Source organism: Neomonachus schauinslandi, chromosome 8 (assembly GCF_002201575.2).
Source record: "Neomonachus schauinslandi chromosome 8, ASM220157v2, whole genome shotgun sequence".
Lineage (NCBI taxonomy): Eukaryota > Metazoa > Chordata > Mammalia > Carnivora > Phocidae > Neomonachus > Neomonachus schauinslandi.
In genome coordinates, this window is record NC_058410.1 from 69,631,030 (window position 1) to 69,648,939 (window position 17,910).

A 17,910-nucleotide genomic window follows, 5' to 3' on the forward strand; every position below is an offset into this window, starting at 1 on the left:
TGGATGGTGCAGCTCTAGAACGTAAGCTTCATCAATGGCAGGGCTTGGTGTGGATTTTGTAACTAGAAAATGCAGGCACTTCATAAATTTCTTTGAAAGAATGAATGATTTGATATTACATTGAGTCTCCACCCAATAATCCATACATTCAATATAATCCCAAATAACAGATATTTCTTTTAATTTATTTTTGTTTTAAGAGGGGGTGGGCAGAGGGAGAGAGAGAATCTTAAGCAGTCTCCATACCCAGCATGAAGCCCAATATGGGACTCGATTTCACAACCCTGAGATCATGACCTGAGCTGAAATCAAGAGTCAGTTGCTTAACCCGCTGAGCCACTCAGGAGCCCCTCAAATACCCCATTTTATAACAGGTGTTTCCTCTTCCCTTTCTGTAACTTACTGAGCAGGGCATAAAAAAGTGAGGCAGTAATAATTAACAGACATCCTAAAGAAAACCCAAACATAAGAGACAGCTTCAGTGCCTCATTTTGAAAGAGTTGAATTTGTAAGACAAGTCTCAGGCAATATTCATTACTCATGAAGTGAAAAATAAACAGCCCCAGAACTAGAGGGTGGAGTTAAAGGGATACAAGCTAAGGGAGGGGGAATCAAGAAGAAACAAGTTTGTAATACAAATTTTTACAAAATGATGTGCCTTGAAAATTTCTCTAAATACTAAAAATTCTAAATTCAGATTAAGCAGCCAAATACTATAAATAAAACAACATATGTTAGCTAGGAAAAGTCATCACCACTCAGAAAAATTAAAACTGAAAATTTAATTCTAAACAAAACTGCACGTTCAACCATCAAAAAAGAATATATTTGTCATGCCTAAATAAATAATATCTAAATATTTATAACTAATATTGGTAAGAACTTGATTTTTGCTCGGCTGATTTATGCAGATTTTACATATTTCCCCATAGTCTATTCTCACTTTTAAATAAAAGGGTAATACAGAATATTTCATTAAATTTTGAGTAAAAAAAATCCAGACAGGTAGATAAGCATCCTCATTATTACCTACTAGGTAAAATGTGAATATTTAGACTCCCCAACCAGAACTTCAGAAATGTCTTTGGAGAGAGAGGGTAAATTAATAAGAAAAAATCATCTGTGAGACCTAAAGTCATAGATGCCTGATGTGAGTTACCTTATGGTTTTTAGAGGGCTTTTCTGCTCAGTAGCGATGCCTGCTTAGACATCTGGGGGGATTTGCAAGGGGGGGGGGGTGGGAGGGGGGGCTTGGGAAGTAAAGAATGTGGAACAACATAAACACCGCCACATAAACTCCAAACGCCTCAGTGTAACAGGTATTTCTGCAGTTCTTTTAAATTGCAAAATGTGTTTATAAGTACAAATAAAGTTTCAAACTGCACTAAAGGAATGTACTTCAGCTCCAGGTTCCACAAAAATATATGCTTCCTGCTCATGCCTCAAAATGCTACACGGATGAATGAGTCCCCCAACATGAGATGCTTTCAGGAGTTATGTGTGCAGGAGGCCTGAGCAACAATGATCTTCCCTACGCAGGGTGAGCTCTTGTGATCCTCTTCAAAGAGAATCAGTGAAGCGTAAATCTTTTGCAAGGGTTCCAATCTTTCTAAGAATCCTATCTTTCAAGTCATTTGGATACAAAACATTACGACCTCAGTTCTAGCATCACAAAAATCTGTGCGCCTTCCATCTTGACTTTTGACCTATCTACACAGTGAGTCCTTGATAAATACAGGGCATAAACACTGTGGCTAACTATGAATTTAAATACTAACATGGTGTCCAGTAAATAGCTGAGGAATCTACCAAGATATCACAAGTGTAGCACAAAATAGGATTCATAATATCTAATCAAAATGAATGAAGTATATGCCACCCAAAGCAAACTCCAGACCATAAATCAACTTACCATAAGTATCTGTTGTATTCAGAAGGAAAAAACAAAACAAAAAAAGACTTCCCTGTTGTATCAATAAATAATATGCCATGTATTATAAATATCAACTGATTTGTAGTTTTTCTCTTAGAGAATTCATGGATGAAGTTTAATTAACCAACCTCAGAGTATTAGATTCATTAGCAAAGTTGCTGAAACCTTACTTTGTGGGGAAAAAATTTTAACAAAGCCAATCAATAGCTTTTCATATAGAGTTCTTACAAACTGATAGTTTACAAGAAAGTGAATACTTTAAAAAAGTGCACAAGAAATTCACAGGCATTTCACACACAGAGAAGAGAATGAAATTCAAGAGCTAAAAACATATACAAATGTTTGGCTTTCTTTATGATCAAACAAAAATAAAACAATAAAGATAGAATTTTTTTACCTAGAAAATGGAATGTAAAAAATTAGAATAATCAATACTGACAAGAGGGCAAAGAAAACAAACATGTATTGCTAGTAAAAATTTCTGGAAGGCAGTTCAGCAATATATGTCAAAAGCTTTAAAAATAGGGGTGCCTGGGTGGCTCAGTTGGTTAAGCATCTGCCTTTGGCTCATGATCCCCGAGTTCCTGGAGTCCCACATCAGGCTGCCTGCTCAGCAGGGAGTCTGCTTCTCCCTCTCTCTCTGCTCCTTCCCTAGGCTCGTGCTCTCCCTCTCTCTCTCTCTCAGATAAATAAATAAAATCTTTTTAAAAAAGCTTTAAAAATATAAATAATTACCTTTTCTTTCAGCAATTCCATTTCTCTTTAAGGAAAGTAACCTCAAGAGTTACATACAGGGGCACCTGGGTGGCTCAGTCGTTAAGCGTCTGCCTTCGGCTCAGGTCATGATCCCAGAGTCCTGGGATCGAGCCCCGCATCGGGCTCCCTGCTCAGTGGGAAGCCTGCTTCTCCCTCTCCCACTCCCCCCGCTTGTGTTCCCTCTCTCGCTGTGTCTCTCTCTGTGAAATAAATAAATAAAATCTTTAAAAAAAAAAAGAGTTACATACAAAAATGTTTATTGAAGTATTACATGTAAAAGTGAAAAACTGGAAACCACCTAAAGCTTCAATAATATGGGAACAGTTTAGTAAACTGAAATATATTCAATATATTTCACTCAATGTAGTTCTGTCTTTTAAACAAAATGATGTTGAAAAACTGAGTAGTGGGGCACCTGGGTGGCTCAGTTGTTAAGCGTCTGCCTTCGGCTCAGGTCATGATCCCAGGGCCCTGGGATAGAGCCGAACATCGGGCTCCTGCTCTGTGGGAAGCCTGCTTCTCCCTCTACCAGTCCCTCTGCTTGTGTTCCCTCTCTCACTATGTCTCTGTCTGTCAAATAAATAAATAAAATCTTTAAAAAAAAAGAAAAGAAAAACTGAGTAGTATGGGAAAAAGCTCATAATATAATTATTAAGGGGGAAAAGTTACAAAATATCATGAAGAGTATGATCTCAATGTTGTGTACAAAAAATATATATAAGGATATATACCAATATAGTAATAGCGGTTTAACTATAGGTGGAAGGATTGGAGATGTTTATCTTCTTTTCTGCTAAATTACTGTATTATCTACTTTTCTACAATGAATATGTATTAATTTTGTAACTACGTACCTTACCCATAACAAACCAAAAAGGTAGATACTATCAGTATCTCCATTTTAAATACGATATAACTGAGGCATAGAGAGGTTAAGTAACTTGTCCAAGGTCACACAGGTAGTATGTCATGGAGCCAGGATTTGTCCTAGGTGACCTAGCTCCCGAGTCTAATCTCTTAACCACTTTGCAATGATTCATATTTTTTAAAAATTTAAAGCAAAATGCCAGATAATCCATAATTACATGCACTATAAATTCTTAAAGAAAGAGGATCCTTGTGGACCAGAATTTTCAGGGCATGTTGGGAGGCAGGGGGTAAAGCCGTAAGTTCTCTCCTGTCTTCAAGTTGTCCCTTTTTTGTTTTAGGTTTTTAGTCAGGTTATCTGAAACGTCATTTATTTACTCTTCTATCACCATTCTCCCTCCCCTCAACACACACACAAACACAAATCATCAAAATCTCAAGTGGTAATTGGCAACACTCTCCTGCTCCCTTCCCAGCCCACAACAATTCCCTGATAATTTGTTTCCTGTTCCTAAAAGCCAAGGTGGGTCCCACACAAGTAATCCTCAGAAGTCTGTCCAGACATATTAAAATTTACCTCACAATCTGGGAAGAAACAAAGTATTTTCCATTTCCCTTACAAATAGAAATGTATGCTCTTTTCCCCTAAGGATGTTACAGGGTGGTTGAGATGAAAGCAATGTAAGTTCTTGGAAAGGTGCTATTAAAATACAAAAGACTCTTGACAAACTATGGTGTGTCACATAAGAATAGATAAGATTACAGGATCTTTTCCTGTGTATCACATGTCATTCCTGCTCCGGCCTTGGAACAAAAGCCTGACAGATGTAAGTGCTTGTAGATAACACTCTGAGCCAGGGTGCATTGCTATTTCCGTAAGGGTGCAGATGATCAAGTTGCAAGAGACTAAAAAAATGTCTTATGTAACTTAGAGGAAAAAATATTACTAATCAGTACAAAGCAAGCTTCAGACATCTGTTGTTCTAAAATTGGACACTTGATCAGGTTAAAAAGAAGAGAAATTCCTGCTGGTGGAAGCAGGAATTAGGCTACTAGATAAAATATCACCACTAGTGATGAAATTATCTTATTACAGAACAATGGCAGCTTTTTAACTTCAGGGACCAATAACAGTTCTCCTCAGTTACAGTTCATAAGAAATATTTTATTCTGTTATTCCAAAGCTTCTTTAAGGCAGGCTCCGGTTACTGAGGGCTGTGGTCTTACACCTAACCGATAAATTACATTGGTCTTATCTCCAGTACAAAGATATTCATTATCATATCTTTGTTTTGCAAAAGTGAACCTAACAAAAGACTGCCTTACCAAAGAATGAGATTAGTTAGTATGAGCTCCTTCAATGATAAAAATTTATTGAAAAATCTTAAAATTCATATGAAACCCCAAAAGACAAAGCAATCTTGAGCAAAAAGAACAAAGCTGAAAGCATCACACTACGTGATTTCAAAATGTACTACAAAGCTCTAGTAATTAAAACAGCATGGTACTATAGCCTAATGAAACAGAATAGGGAGCCCAGAAATAAATTGATGCATTTACAGTCAATTGATCTTTGAGAAAGTTGCCAAGAATACACAATGGGGAAGGACAGTCTCTTCAATAAATGGTGTTGGGAAAACTGATTATGCACATGCAAAAGAATCACATTGGACCCTTATCTCACTCCTTATGTAAAAATCAACTCAAAATGGATTAAAGACTTAAACATAAGAACTGAAACTGTAAGACCACTAGAAGAAAACATAGGGAAAAATCTTCTTGGCACTGGTGTGAGCAATGATTTTTTGGATATGACCTCAAGCACAGAGGCAACAAAAGCAAAAATAAATAAATGGGATTGCATCAAACTAAAAACCTTCTGCACAGCAAAGGAAACAATCAGCAGAGAGAACAGACGACCTATGGAAAGGGAGAAAATATTCGAAAATCATCCAAAATATATAAGGTACTCAGGGTGCCTGGGTGGCTCAGTCAGTTAAGCATCTGCCTTCGGCTCAGCGCATGAGCCCACAGTCCTGGGATCCAGCCCTGCATTGGGCTCCCTGCTCAGTGGGAAGCCTGCTTCTTCTTCTCCCTCTGCCATTCCCCCCTCCCCCTGCTTGTGCTCTCTGGCTCTCTCTCTCTCTCTGTCAAATAAATACATAAAATCTTTAAATATATATAGTACTCAAACCACCCAATAGCAGGAAAACAAATAACCCAATTTAAAAGTGGGCAGGGGAGCCTGGGTGTCTCAGTTGGTTGAGTGTCAGATTCTTGATTTTGGCTCAGGTCATGATCTCATGGGCCGTGTGATGGAGCCCTGCATGGGGCTCCATGCTCAACATGGATTCTGCTTGTCCCTCTTCCTCTGCTCCTTGCCCCCATTCCTGTGCATGCTCTCTCTAAAATAAATAAATAAATCTCAAAAAAAAAAAAAAAGGTGGGCAAAGGACCTGAATAGACATTTCTCAAAAGAAGACATAAATAGCCAACAGATATGTGAAAAATGCTCAATAACACTAATCATCAGGGAGATGTAAATCAAAACCACAGTGAGATATCAGCTCACATCTGTTAGACAGGCTAGTATCAAAAAGACAAAAGATAACAAGTGTTGGTGAAGATGTAGAGAAAAGGGAACCCTTGTACACACTTGGTGGGAATGTACATTGGTGCAGCCACCATGGAAAACAGAAGGGAGGTTCCTCAAAAAATTTAAAAAAAGAAGGGCGCCTGGTGGCTCAGTCGTTAAGCGTCTGCCTTCAGCTCAGGTCATGATCCCAGGGTCCTGGGATCAAGCCCCGCGTTGGGCTCCCTGCTCGGCAGGAAGCCTGCTTCTCCCTCTCCCATTCCCCCTTCTTGTGTTCCTGCTCTCGCTGTCTCTCTCTCTCTGTCAAATAAATAAATAAATAAATAAATAAATAAAATAAAAAAATAGAACTCCTATATGACCCAGAAATTCCACTTTCGGGTATACATTCAAAGGAAATGCAAACAGGATATCAAAGAGGCATCTCCTCTCCTGTGTTTATTACATCATTATTCACAATAGCCACAGCATGGAAACAACCTAAATGTCCACTGATGGATGAGTGAATAAAGAATGTGGTGCATATATATACAGTGGAATCTATTTCAGCCTTAAAAAAGAAGTAGGGCGCCTGGGTGGCTCAGTTGGTTAAGCAACTGCCTTCGGCTCAGGTCATGATCCTGGAGTCCCGGGATCGAGTCCCGCATCGGGTTCCCTGCTCAGCGAGGAGCCTGCTTCTCCTTCTGGCCCTCCCCCCTCTCATGTACTCTCTCTCATTCTCGCTCTCTCAAATAAATAAATAAATCTTTAAAAAAAAAAAAAAGAAGTAAATCCTGTCAGTTTTAACAATATGAATTAACCTGGAGGGCTTCTTTACCCTACCTGAAATAAGCCAGACAGAGAAAGACAAGTACTATATGATCTCACTTATATGTGGAATATTTGAGGGAGAAAAAAAGGTGAACTCATAAAAACAGAGAGTACTAAAGAGGTTGCCAGGGGCTGGCAGGTGGGGAAAATAGGGTACAAACTTTCAATTATAAGAGGAATAAGGTCTGAAGATCTAATGTACCATGTTGACTATAGTTGATAACACCATATATAATTGAAATTTGCTAAGAGAGTAGAACTTAAATGTTCTTAACAAAAAGAAAAAAAAAAAAAAAGGTAAACGTGAGGTAATGGAAGTGTTAACTCCAGAGGGGGAACCCTCTCACAACGTATAGGTATATCATCATGCTGTACACCTTAGATATCTTGCTAAAAAATGAAACTTACAATTTTATTTGTCAATTAGGCCTCAGTAAAGCTGGGGGGGGAGGAGGAGGAGGGAAAAAAAAGACAAATGCCTAAACAATGGTTTCTGATTAAAGAAAGTTTATTAAACACCTCCTCAGTCTCCTCTCCCACCAAAGACCCCGCTAATGTGAGAAAAAAGGAATAAACACAAGTGCCATTAAGAAACAGAACATGGCCGGGGCGGGGGGGGGTGCCTGGGTGGCTCAGTCAGTTATGTGTCTGCCTTTGGTTCAGGTCCCTTCAGCTCAGGTAGTGATCCCCAGGTCCTCGGATTAAGCCCCGCATCCAGCTCCCTGCTGCCCTTTCCCCACTCTCACACTCTCGATGTCTCTCTCTCAAATATAAATAAACAAATAAACAAACAAATAGAGAAGTAGGAGTGGCCAAAAGTGGAGGAGAGATTTAATAGTTACACAAGATGGAAAGTGGAGAAGCGGTAACTGCTATACCAGGGGTGGGAAAAGCCTCAGTGTGGTGTTTACGGAGGGGACACTTGCAGAAAGGGACAATTTTGCTCTACAAATCCCTACTGAGTTTTGGGACTTAGAACCATTTGGCACTGGGGAGGACACAATACCCAAATTGGGGAGAACCTGTCAGCATTTGTATCTTGTAATCAGTGCCCTACAGCACTGATTCATTATCACACTCTTGTCTCAAACGTGATAATATTTTTTTTAAAGATTTTATTTATTTATTTGAGAGAGAGAGACTGAGAGAGAGAGCACATGATGGGGGGAGGGTCGGGAGGGTCAGAGGGAGAAGCAGACTCCCCGCCGAGCAGGGAGCCTGATGCGGGACTCGATCCAGGGACTCCAGGATCATGACCTGAGCCGAAGGCAGTCGCCCAACCAACTGAGCCACCCAGGCGCCCTCAAACGTGATAATATTAAAAACTATGTGCACACACCCACCCGCACACACAGGTGAATCCTTCCAGTACTGAGGACTGAGCAGAAGGCAGATGCACACCTGCTGGCCATGCCCCTCCCCTGCACTGATCACCACACACCCCTTTCTCGCCAAGCCGCTCCTTTACTCCACGGAGGTTTCGCTTTCTGCCTTTATCTCCTTTGCAGCTGAACAGTTTGGGCCTATAATGCCTTGCAGAGATGTGTAAGTGACAGCAGTAAAGGTGGTGCAGAAGTGCCTGAGGCACCCTGCAGAAGGCAAAGGATGGAACTTAAGACCAGCAGGTAATCAGGGACGCGTGGAAGTACCTCCTAGACATCACTGGGAAGACTGATGAGGGTCTGGAAGAACCTATGGCTAGAGTACATCAGGGCTTCAGAGAACATGGTGCCAAGAACATCTCCAAAGGACTTATGCATAACCCAACCTGTTCATGCTGATTCATTTCTCACTGTCATTTCTCAAATTGTATACTGAGCTGAAAAGTGGATCTTTTTTTTTTTTAAAGATTTATTTATTTATTTGAGAGAGCGAGAATGAGAGAGAGTACATGAGAGGGGGGAGGGTCAGAGGGAGAAGCAGGCTCCTCGCTGAGCAGGGAGCCCGATGGGGGACTCAATCCCAGGACTCCAGGATCATGACCTGAGCCGAAGGCAGTTGCTTAACCAACTGAGCCACCCAGGCGCCCCATGAAAAGTGGATCTTGATTATGAGCAGTCAACGCCCCCATTCCAGGCACAGAACACTGTCAGTCAAGCATCTACTCTCTCAAGATGGACTGAAAGGAGTTTTCTTCAAAATTTCTCATTTTTTAAAAAATATTTTACTTATTTATTTGAGAGAGAGGGAGCACAAGCAGGGGGAGCAGCAGAGGAAGAAGGAGAAGCAGGCTTCCCCCTGAGCAGGGAGCCCGATGTGGGGCTCGATCCCAGGACGCTGAGATCGTGACCTGAGCTGAAATCAAGAGTTGGACGCTTAACCAACTGAATCACCCAGGTGCCCCCAAATTTCTCATTTTTATTATGAAATATTTGACACGTATAAAAGACTGTATGTAATACATTACACATATGTTAGTAGTGAAAATGATAATAAAGCTCACTTCCCAATTTAGAATATAACCAGTAACAGTGAAACTTTATGCTCACCCCAATCACATATCCAAAGTGTAAACACTATTTGAAATTTGTATTTAGTTTCCTTTGCCATTATGATGGTTTTGCCACACATGCATATATCCACAAGCCATATAACACTGTTTTATTTTTCAATTTGTAAAATTAATATTAATATTGTATTCATTCTTCTGTGGCTTGCTTTTTTTTCTGCCAACATTATAAGCTTCCTCTCTAGAAATTTTGAACGGTTTCTAAGGCACATGCTTCATATGTACCACATTTTGCCCATAAAGCCTCCAATTGCCTTTTAGTCTTAAACATGAACAAAAAACCAAGGATCACCAGACATTCAAGTAAAGTTTCCAAAATGAAAAGGAGAGACCACAGTAAGCAAAAAGAAATAACCCTGGAGTAAGTCCCTGAGATAATGCTGGTAACTGACAAGAACTTAAAAAAAAAAAATTGAATTAGTATTCTCAGAAAGATTAGATAAAGTATTATAGAATAAGTTACAATGAAAAAAGAATGATCAGAGAACAAAAGAGAGTTCTTGGAAATAAAATGCGACTGACAACATTTTAAAAATTCAATAGGTGGATCAAGTTTAAAAAAATCCCCCAGGAAGTAGAACCAAAAGACAGAAATAGAAATAGATACAGAAAACTTAAGCAAAAAGAGGTTCAATCCAATAAGTCCAATATCTGCATATCAGAAGTTCTTAAAGAGAAAGGAAAGAAGACAGGATAATTATCAAAGAAATGACAGAAGAAAATTTCCCAGAAGGGAAAAGCAAGTCTCCATATTGAATGAGCCAAGCACAATGAATGGGGGGGAAAAATGAACCACACCATGTGGTTGACATTTCAGAGTTACCAAATTCTCTAGATGGAGAAGGAAAGATCACTTTTAATTTTTTTGATCATTTTAAAAAGGAGGATAAGGATCCATTCCATTTTCTCTTCCTCCTCATTACTCTGGGATAAGTGTAACCATTTGAAGATGTACCAAAAAAAGACATCCAATCAATTACACTAAAAGCCCCTGACTGTCCTAGAAGTAAACAAGTCACAGTTTATTGCTAATGTGAAGTAGTAGGACTGGTGAGTTTACAAAGCACTGTAATAAAGTTAGAAGCTACAGTTATAAATAAAAGCTGCCTTGGAAGGGATCGATGTTCTTCACTCTGCTAGTCCTGTTTCCCACAAGTTGAAAGACTTTATGCTGAGCAAAATATTTTGTGAAGCAGGAAATCAAGTTCCCATCATGAATATGCTAAAAACTAGAAACTCATCTTGGTGGCCAATTCATAGGGGTACCTGTGTACTTTTCTGTTTTTTAAAATGTCTCTAAAAATAAATAAAAGGGCTCAAGTAACAAGGGATCTGTTAAAACAGAAAGTCTGTTACAGGAAGTAATTGCCCAGCAACAATCTTTCATTGTCTTACCCAACAGACCTATTCTCTCTGCGACAAAATGTTATATGTGAAATATGAAAGAACATGCAGTCGTGAACCCCACTCCAATCAGGACTTGGGAGTGTTGGTATTTCCGAAGCAATCCAGTCACCACACTAAGTGCCTGGGATTCTCTGCCCTGTACGTGCTCTTCAGCCTTTACCAGGCGGTCCCTTCACTCTAGGTCTCTATCCTGCAACACAGAGACATCTTTGTTCCTCAGGCAGACAGATAGAAGCCAAGGGAGAGCTTGTAGTACGTGTTTGGAAAGAACTGCTTATTATTCACCCATCTCTACCACAAATAAATTTTAAAAACTTGTTTTGTCTCTGCAAAACTGTCAGATCCCAAACAAACACAAACACTGCTAATTTCCTTCACTACATTTTTGAGACTAGCAAACCAGTCACCTCTAATGAGCCTGTGAAGTGGGGCAGAATATAACTAAATTAATTCTTAGTTATATTTTCAGATAGGAATTGCACAAAACTCAGTGTGACGAGTACCCAATTTATTAGACACACTTCCAGGGTGTAAAGGTTCAAGAACATCATTTCTAATATTCTAGTCACAAGAGTCTGGATTGAATACTGCACACATTTCTGCAGCTGTGTGAAGTCCAGTCAAACTACAATACATTAGGGGGCTTTTTAAGTAATGTTCCTCATTTTCCTTTATGAATAAACCCCAAACATCTTTATTTTACAAATGATACTGAGTCATTGAGTGAATGTACACTGCTAAAAATATTTAGATCCTAGAGTATTAGCATCAGTTTCGCAATGGACATAAATTGATTTAACATAAAGCCAGAATCTCATACTTCTTCATGCTGCAAAGTTACTTGGGTAACTGTAGATCTTCCTACAAAAAGCAAATAACACTTTAGCACAGTCTGTCATCAGAAATCACATGTCACACCAATTCTATTATCTCCCCTCAACTCATAGACTGAACCTATTACTACTACTCACCTTCACCTCTGTTCAACTTGCTTCTCTTCCTTTTTCTATTCTTCCTGCTCCTTAGCACATGATCTTCTGTCATTTCTAATACAGTCTCCTACTCAAAAAAGGCATATATGATATCTGAAACTGCTGATCCCAATTTCAAGAAACTCAGCAACTCCCGAGGTGTATATGAATTCTTTGGAACTAACGTTCTACTTTGTGAATTCCTGTACACTGATATGGCATGAGTACAACCCAGCAAGAGTGGATAATCTGACCCTGAGATAATGATTTCATTTCTTTCTCTACCCCTCCACTGTCTCTCATTCTGAAACACTCCCAACTAGCAAATGGAACAGAAGACTTGAGAGAAAAATAATTCTTAAAAATGTATACTTCTTAAATCTTGTTAATCTATAGGGCATTTTTGAAACTCCTCTGATTTTAATAGTTGCTTATCTAAATTGATTTGTCTTGTAAATATTGCTCAGACTCTCTCTTTAGAAAAAAAGGAAAAAATTAATTTGTTATTCAGTAATGATAACTACATTATTATCCAAATGGATCAATGTCAGGCAAGTTTCCTATCTCTGTGATCATGATCTTTCAGGTACCATTATTCCCAAATCTGGTATGCTTTTGGAAAAGGCTGTCTAGATCCTCAATCTGAAAAACTGAGGAAGAGCTCCAGGAGGACAATTCTAAAAAACTGCCACAAGGGAAAGTGAATTATTTGATTTAAAAGTAAAATGCTTGTTTTCAAAAAATGTATCCTCCCTAGGGCCAAGGATAATATCTAATCAATTTTACACAGTAGCAGCATAGTTCTGGAAACATTAGAAATACAGATTATCTGCTTTCTTCATCCATATAATAATTAAGCAGATGCATATTTATGGAAAGAAATAAAGGTGGGGCCTGATACATCTGCTTATGACTGTCATCATGTTTAAGTAAAACCAACCCAACTCTTAGAAGGCTGCTTGGATAAATAAATGATCTTTAGATGGCAGTGGAAATAGAGGCTGGAGGACTAGATCAGGAAAAGTGGCAGAGTTCAGTTCTTGGGAACAGAAGCTTTTAATTCACTTGAAATTCATTTGAGTTATTGCTGGATTTATGGAAACTGAAGTGATGAACTTAAAGGCATGGTAATTTGGAAGAATAGAGACCATAAGAAAAAGGAAAGACAAATGAGGATGAAGTCTGTGAACCAACAGGATACGAGGCACCTGCATCTGCAGGAGTGCACACCCCCTACACACACACACAGATTGCCCTAGGTTGCTCTGTCACCACTCTGCAAAATCAAAGGGTGGATCCAAGGTGGACAGCAGGAGTAGCTCCCCATGGTGCTGAACCCCAGGGCATGCCATAGGCCAAAGACTAGGTAGGACCACTGTCCCTCAGTGGAATGTCACATACATTCTCCTCCTTCATAACGTTAGAGCCCAAAATCATCACCAGTTTTCCCCCTATAATTTCCATTTATAAGTTGCACCATTCAAATAGATTAATTAGAAATCCTCTTTCCAGGGCGCCTGGGTGGCTCAGTTGGTTAAGCGACTGCCTTCGGCTCAGGTCATGATCCTGGAGTCCCTGGATCGAGTCCCGCATCGGGCTCCCTGCTCGGCAGGGAGTCTGCTTCTCCCTCTGACCCTCCCGACCCTCCCGCCTCTCATGCTCTCTCTCTCTCAGTCTCTCTCTCAAATAAATAAATAAAATCTTAAAAGAAATCCTCTTTCCATATAGCAGACTAAAAACTGAGGAAAAAATAGTTCAATTAATTTATTAGGGTTCAGGCACCTGGGTGGCTCAGTCGATTAAGCGTCTGCCTTAGACTCAGGTTATGATGCCAGGGTCCTGGGATTGAGTCCCACTTCGGTCTCCCTGCTCAGCAGGGAGCCTGCTTCTCTCTCTCCCTCTGCCTCTCCCCACCTCTGCTCCTGCATGCCCTCTCTCTCTCTCACTCTCTCTCAAATAAATAAATAAAATCTTTTAAAAAAAAGATTTTATTTATTTATTCATAAGAGACAGAGAGAGAGGCAGAGGAAGAAGCAGGCTCCCCGCTGAGCAGGGAGCCGGATGCAGAACTCGATCCCAGGACCCTGGGATCATGACCTGAGCTGAAGGCAGACGCTTAACCATCTGAGCCACCCAGGCACCCAACAAATAAAATCTTTAAAAAAATTTTTATTAGGGTTCAGAAAGCCAGAAAACTTCAGACTTATAACTCTAGCCTGTGAGTCACACTGTTTCCTAGTAACATAAGCCAAAATTCCAACTGCCACATTTTAGAGTTCAGAATCCACCATTTGATTTAAGATCAGTATCTCAAATGAATGATAAAGCTAAATAGAAATCTACTAATATATAAATGCATGTATTTGGATTAGTATAATACTTTTAGTCAGGCATAGAAACTGAACATACAAAGTTATCTTGAGGGGTGCCTGGCTGGCTCAGTCGGTAGAGCATGCGACTCTTGATCTCAGGGTGGTAAGTTTGAGCTCCACATTGGGTGCAGAATTTATTTTTTTTTTAAAGTTATCTTGAAAACTTCTAAAAACATTAACTCATTAAGTGTGTGAAGTAGAAAGCTAGCATTTAGTAATGTTCAATTTTTTTATTATTATTAAATAATCTCTACGTCCAATGTGGGGCTTAAACTCACAACCTTGAGATCAAGAGTCTGCATACTCTACCAACTAAGCTAGTCAGGCACCCCTAGTAAAGTTTCATTTTGATGACATCTCTGTAAGGTAAGCAAGCATTTGAAGGTGGAGACTTGCAAACAGGTTTCCCAGAAGTAAGACACTTTTTACCCATCCCATTTATGGCAGCCAGTCTCCAAGACGGCTCCCAGTAATCCATACTTCTAGTATTCCCACCCTTGAGAAGTTCCCTTCTCCAGTGAATCAAGACTGAATCTAATGTGATCAATAGAACACAGTGAAAATGACAATGCATTGCAGCTTCTGTCCTGGCCTCTTGAATTACTCAAGGGAAATCAGCTGCCATGCCATTAGGACATTCTAGTAGCCATGTAGAAGGGAACCGAGGCCTCCCACCAGCAGCCATCGCCAACATGCCAACCACATGAATGAGCCATCTTAGAGGTAGATCCTCTGGCCCCAGTCAAGCTTCTAGACAAGTGTAGCCCCAGCTAGCATTTGACAACAATCATATTGAGAGACGAGAATCAGAACCTCTCAACTGGGTCACTCTCCAATTCCTGACTCAAAGACTGTGGGAGAGAATAAATAATTATTGCTGTTTTAAGTTGCCAAGTTTTGAGGTGATTTGCTATACAGCCTTATAACTGGAACACAATTTTGCCCGACACAATCTGGGCCTAATCTTCAGTAGTCTCCTTCATGAATGATCCCAACGAAAAGTTTATGTAACTATAATTTAGATTTTATGTGACTACTGGTCAAACAGCCCAATTATCTTGATAGATAAGTAGTAAAGAAAAGAATGGGATAGAAGGTGTTATGGGCTGAATTGTGTGCACCCAAAATTCATATGTTGAAACTCTAACTCCTAGTACTAGAAATGAGACTGTAGTTGGAGACAGGGCCTTTAAAGGAGAAATTAAGTTAAAATGAGGCCATTAAGGTGAAGCCCTAATCCAATAGGACTGGTATTGTTATAAGAGAAAGAGACACCAGGAGTGCACACACACAGAGGAAAGACCATGTTTCGGTACAGTGAGAAGGTGGCCATCTGCAAGCCAAGGAGAGAGGCCTCAGCAAAACCAAATCTGCTAACATCTTGATCTGGAACTTCCAGCCTCCAGAACTATGACAGAATAAATTTCTGTTGTCTAAGCCACCCAGTCTGTGCTACTTTGTTATGGCAGCACTGGCAAACTAATACAGAGGAGAAACTCATAGATTACAAAAAGAGAGAGAGAGGAAACAAAACAAAAACAATTTAAGGAACAACATTAAACCATAGTTTCTAAAGATGTGCACTTGGGTAACCAAAATATTAAAAAATAAATAAATAAAAGGAAATGGTTAACTATAACAGGCAGCCTTCACTTTACATGGTTCTACAATGCACAATTTCAGTTCCTAGAGTTTAGTTAAATCACACCAATTCTCCAACAATACAGTTCAAATCTCATCATGGTATATTAACTGAGAAACCACATCAAGTCCAAGCTTGAGTAATACTTTTCAGCCTATAAGTCACTATGTGATTAACAGAATGTGCATCATGATCAGTGACGAATCACGTCCCATCTTCCTAAGTGTCAGTGATCGGTGGCTCCTCACTTGTTATTCAGTTCACAGACAGTAAACCATGTATTGGTATTGTCAGCTCGTCTCCCACTGATAAACCCACACAATATTTTTTTACTGAAACGAAAATTGAGAGCAATAATTGGCCAACAAAGAAGAAAGTACACCAAAGAAATGAAAAGTGGTAACATTGGTGTGAAATCTGAATGGAAATACAATGGAGTTATAGAAGAGATAGCTGACCATGGGAATGCTGATGTTGCTACCACCTAAAGACTCTAGATGTGCAGCCAGAGGAACTTAACGAAGGCAACTCATTGACATAAACAAGCAAAGTGACTGAGATGAAAAGGACAAAGAAATGCTGGCAAAAACTTCACATTAGGGGCACCTGGCTGGCTCAGTTGATAGAGCATGGAACTCTTGATTTTGGGGTTGTGAGTTCAAGCCCCACGTTGGATGTAGAGATTACTTAAAAAATTAATTGTTTAAAAAATAATAAATTATTTTTCTTTAATTTCACATTAAAGGAACTCTTGGAGGGGTGCCTGGCTGGCTCAGGCGGTAGTGCGTGTGACTCTTGATCTCGGGCCCCAGGCTGGACATACAGCTTACTTAAAAAAAATTTTTTTTTAATTTTAAAAATAAATTCTTGGGAATACTTCACAACATTAAAAGCACAAAGGATAAAATGTTAGAATTTCCAAAAGGGCTATGAAAAAATCTATCAAGGCATAGAAAAGGTACTTGTATCCTAAGTTATAGGATAGGAAGAAGGCAAACCAAACTACTCTTGGTAAGTTTTTACAAAGTAATAAAAGCTTAATTCTCAATGTTGCTAATGTTTTAAATTACAGTGTACTAAATTTTATCGTTTTTTTTTTCATTTCTCTATACAATTAAAACAGACAGTAAGAGAATTTTTAATGTTGAAGCCAAATGTCTAAAGGTCCCAGAACAATTGCAATTTCCCTCACTGATTATTAAGAGAGCCTCCGAGGGCTTCAGCATGCACAATAATCTTTGCAGACCTACAGCACCATGCCATGCCATGCAAGGACTGCCTAGAGTCACTTTGAAGGGAGGGAGGGACCGGGTCACGGCTGAGATCTGACACAAGGAGAGCCTTCTGGGGTGACTGGCAGAGTTCTGTTTCCTGACCACAGTGTCTTACCCTTACCTAAGGGTATTTGCCCTGTAACAATTTGTTAAGCTAAAAAAATGCTTCTGTGACTTAAACCCATGGCAGCAGGGGACTAGTCAATGAGGGCCCATCTGAAACATCAGGCCTATGGTCACCTTTCCAAGAGGAAAGAAAAGAAAAGCCACAGAAGCAGGAAAGTGACTTGGCAGAGGGCACAAAGGCTGCTGTCAGGCCTGAAACCAGAGCCCAGGTCTTCCTGGTAGCCAGGTGCACGCTCCTCTCTTTCAAGCCTGCCAGTCTCCCATGAAACAGACGTCCCCTAAAGGGCATCTTTATTGTCCACTTCCAAGAGAGGTAATTCAGCCAGGTTTGAATGTGGAGGCCTGGGGTTTTAAGATACATTACCTAATGCTAATCAGAAAGAAAAAGACAAATAAATAAGGAGGGCAAAAGAGAGTCTCTGACCTTAAAATTTGTTTCTTAAATTATTTTTCAAGTGGAGAGATTAGGCTTTGCTGTGAATCGTTGAAACAATCTGCATCCTGATCTTAGGGCAAATGACGATGAATGAATGCCATTTATCCTATCCTGTGGGGCCGAGGCAATGCTGCTGTGGATTTGTGATACCTGGTTAGGTTACAATCAATACTTGGTCTTTCCTTCTACATTTAGTACCATAATGTAACATTCT